Source organism: Pseudonaja textilis, chromosome Z (genome assembly GCF_049901715.1).
Source record: "Pseudonaja textilis isolate UNSWEBS1 chromosome Z, rPseTex1.2, whole genome shotgun sequence".
Taxonomy (NCBI): Eukaryota; Metazoa; Chordata; class Lepidosauria; order Squamata; family Elapidae; genus Pseudonaja; species Pseudonaja textilis.
This window is the reverse complement of record NC_142008.1, coordinates 65,922,681-65,927,226: the sequence shown is the minus strand read 5'-3', so window position 1 is coordinate 65,927,226 and position 4,546 is coordinate 65,922,681.

The window sequence follows — 4,546 nt, the reverse complement described above, 5'->3', positions numbered from 1 at the left end:
TGACCAATCCTTTGTATATCTGCCTTGTAGTAAAAGATGGTTATCTCCTAACCCATCTTGTAGCAATAGAAAACAGCTCCCATGAGTTAGAGAATTCAAACAAAGAATGAGGAAAACTCCCCCAACCCATCGAGGGTCAAACTAGTGACTAATCAGGATTACAGATGTGGCCACATGACATGAACTATATTTCCCAGGATACCTTTAACTACGTTTACCATGATGCATTCCCTTAAGGGGACAGCTCATAATTCCTAAGTAACTATCCAATTCCCATAGACTGGCTGGGACAGCACATGTGCAGTGCGGCTCTCCTGCACTGCATAGCACTGGGAGGAATCACCGTCCTTGCTGCCACTGTGATCCTGGTCCAGGAGGGTGCACTCACATGTGTACAAGAAAAAGATGAGATGGAAAAAAGGGTGAGAAAAAGAGAAAGAGAAATGATAAAATGATAGAATGAGAGTGAGGAAAAAGAGAAATCATAGAGAGAAGGGAAGAGAGAAATGAAGAGAAATGAAAGAGAGCTGGAGGGAGAGAATGAGAGAGAAAAAAGAAACAAATGAGAGAGAGAAGGGGAGAGAAAGGAAGAGGAAGAAAGAAAGAAAGAACTCTCTCAGACCTATGACGAAAGCAATGGCAAGCTAGATCTCTTGCCAAGAAAACTGCAGTTTGCCAAAAGGCACAAATTGTCAAAAAAGAAATAACAGAGATGGCCAAAAATGCATCTGAAAATAAGATTATTTATAATTTTGGATAATGTATTACATTGTCAAACTTAAAAGAAATCAAAATATATATGCTACTGCTGTTAGTACAAACTTGCCAGCTTTTATCAACTTAAGAGTTCACTATGAAAAGATTACAGAGAAGCAATTTCCCATAATTAATAACTTTATTTTGGATTTGCTATTGTATTCAATGAGAAAGAAAGAAAAAGAAAAAGGGAAGGAAGGAAAGGAAAGGAAGGAGAGAAAGAAAGAGGGAGGGAGATGAAAAAGAGAAAAACAGAAATGGGAGGGAGGGAAAGGAGGGAGGGAGAGAGAGACCCATTTCCCACAGAAAACACAGCCATGAAACCTGGGCATGGAAGGGGGCAGTCATGTGACTGGGTGGGAGTGACATTGAGTTGGCCACGCCCACCCAGGTTTTGTGGCTCCCAGTGTTTTCTGTGGGAAACGGGTTCAAATGGCTCTGTGTGTTTAAAGCTGCAGGGCCCTGGTATAGGGGGACAATTATGGTTCCTCCCCCCATTTCTTTGTGTGGTTGACATATGAAAATCAAGATGCCGGTGCAGGAACCTACCAATTTGAGTTAGATTTGATTAGCAAAAGAAGGATACAGTCACTCTGAGGACTTTTAGCACACTTAAGCTAGTTGATGATACTTTTTACTTCCTTACATGTATTTGGGGACCATTGTGGTAGTGAGGATAGTGATAGATCCATCATATAGATATTAGCATGCAGTCTTGAAAGTGAATAAAGGTTTTAAAAATGACATACTAAGGTACTTGAGGGCAGGGGTGGGATTCTACCGGTTCTAACCAGTTCTATAGAACCAGTTGCTACAATTCTGCGCAGTTTGGAGAACTGGCAAATCATGCCACTGGCTGGCCCCACCCCGCCCTGCTCCATTTGCCCCACCCTTCCCTGCCCACCCTACCCCACTCGTCCCATCATGTAACTTCTCAACTTGCCCGCCATTGCTAACCTGCCTTTGCCAGCCATTGCTGCCTGCCCTTCTTCAATGGCCCTGATCTCCCTGGATGAGTGAGTCCGCAAGCAAGCCCCAGTTGAGTCAACTCACAGGCCAGCCTAGGCCGCTGCACTGTTCCCCACTGTTCCCAGGCTTGCCTGGCTTGCACATTTGCCTCCCCTTGGCCAGAAAGAAACCGCATGGCCATGGCCGTGCTAGCTGGGAGAAGGTTCTCCTCCCCCTGGCCAGGAAGCTTCATGGCTGAGCTGGCTGGGAGAACAAATTCCCCAGTGATTTTTTTGCCTACCTGATTTGAGGCTGCTTTGCATTTCTTCGCCATCATGTTCAGGGAAAGAAAGCTTGTGTGGGGCTAAAAAAAAAAGTTCAGTCAATCAATTCCAACTTCTCATGAAAGAAAAAATCACACAAAGTTGGAATTGAGTGATTTTTTTCTAGCTCCAACACAACTTTTCTTTCCTTGCACACGATGGCAAGAAACATGAAAGAGCCTCAAATCAGGTAGGCAAAGAAATCCTTGGGAGAAACAAGGGCATCTGGGTGGTGGTGGATGGGGAAAGCTCTGTGGCACGGTGCTGCAATAGTGAAACAGGCAACAGAGCAGCTGGCATGCGGTAAGGAGGAGGCTGCTGTCCTTCTCTTCTTCCTTTTCCTCCTGCTCCTCTCATGCTGGCTGCTCCATTTCCTGTTTTTACATTGCAGTGCAGCATCCAGGAATCCACTTTGGTAGCATGGGGGGGGTAATTTGCTTGGCCAAACAGTCTCTGCTGGGCTCAGCAGCAGCTTTGATTTGGTCGCTCCGTCAGCAGCGAAAAAGAACAGCCCCATCGTGATTTGAAACAGAACCAATTTGGCTCATCTCATCAGTGCAAGCTCACATCATTCTCCCCCGTGCTGCTTGGCGTGTCTTTTTAGCTATTTAGCTTTTTAGTATGAAAGTGTTGGTATGTGTATGTGCTTCTAGGGGTCTTCTCTTTTAAGGGGCGCTAGCTGTGATGACCCGTAGTCTCTCAAAATAACCCAAAACCCAAAAACATATATTAAAGTCCGGTAAGGCCTTCAACTTAACTTCACTGTTTTATTAGGCACAGTTTAAAGTCATAAAAGTAAATAATGAGGCTAACAGAAAACCAAAACAAACTGCATTGATGAGAGTTCTGAAGCAAGCCGAGATAACTAATCATAAACTCCAGGCAAATAACCAAGAAAAGTCCATGGGAAGAACGCCAACAAAGATAAGCCTCTTTCAAGGTAAACACTAATTGACTCCAGCAATTCTAACTACGTAGCTGACAAACTTATATACATAGCTCCCAGCTGCAAGCCACAAGGAGGATCGTGGTAATCTCCTCTTGAGTAGACCTCTTTTTCCCTGATCCTCTCCTCCCTGCGTGACCTAGGATGGATAGGGGATGGGCCTGGATCCTCCTCTGACTGCTCAGCTGGACTCTGCCCTTCCCCACCCTCCTCCACCACCTCTGGAGTCACACTCCCATTCCCTGTTGGCTGTTCCTCCTCTTCCTCAGAGTCGGACTCCACCAGGGGCATGACAGTATCCCCCCTGTAGGGCCCCCTCCCCGGGACCAGGCAGACAAGGACGTTGAGGAAACCAAGCATGAAAGTCCTGGACCAAACGAGCATGAACACGAGCATTGACCCAGGTGAAGTCCTCTGGTCCATAACCTTTCCATGCCACCAAATACTGAAATCAGCCCCGCAACTGGCGTGAATCTCGGAATCTTTGTACTCCTCCTCTCCCAGAGGGGCTACTGGGGCTGGCTGTAATGGAGCCAGTCTATGCGGACTGTTGGGCGAGGCAGAGACTAACAGGGAATGATGAAAAACAGGATTGATACACATGGTCCATAGCAGGGAGAGATGATAAGCCACAGTATTGATCACCACCTCGACCAGAAAAGGTCCCAAGTAACGGTGATCGAACTTTTTTGATGGTCGCGTCGTTGGTAAATATTGAGTAGAGAGCCAAACCCGATCACCGACCGCTAAAGGTAGAACATCACAATGATGGCAGTCTGCAAACCATTTATAGTCTTCCTTGGCTCTCTCTAGTTGATCACAGACCATGAGGTGCATGGCTTTTAACTCCTGCAAAAACGTATCCAGTGCCAGAACTGGGGAATCAGACGGGGCTAAAAGGAAAAGTCATAGATGAAACCCATAGTTAGCAAAGAAGGGGGACACACAGGTGGATGCATGTTGAGCATTGTTATAAGTGAATTCTGCCACCGGCAGCACTTCCACCCAATTGTCTTGTTGAGTATTGCTGAAACAGCAGAGGTATCTGCTCCAAAATAGCATTCACTCTCTCTGTCCCCCACATTAGTTTCGGGGTGATGAGCAGATGACAGATACGCCTGAACCTGCAGTTTCGCGAGTAGGGTCTGCCAGAAGCATGCTGTAAATTGTACCCCCCAATCCGATACCATGCGGTCTGGTAACCCATGAAACTGGAAAACACGGGAGATAAACAATTGAGCCATTATCTTGGCTGATGGAAGACCCTCACATGGAATAAAGTGGGCCATTTTAGTCAACATATCCACCACCACCAAAATGGTTGTGGCACCATTCGATGGTGGTAACTTAACGATGAAATCCAATGAAACTGCCCCCCACGGTCGTTCTGGTGTGGGTAAGGGCTGCAAGAGACCAGGGGACACACCAGGAACAAACTTGGCTTGGTGAAAGATCCCACAGGATGCCATATATCCCAACACATCATGTTTAAGTGTCAGCCACCAAAATGTCCTAGAGATGAGGTGCAGTGTTTTGAACACCCCAAAGTGTCCTGCCGCCGGACTATCATTAC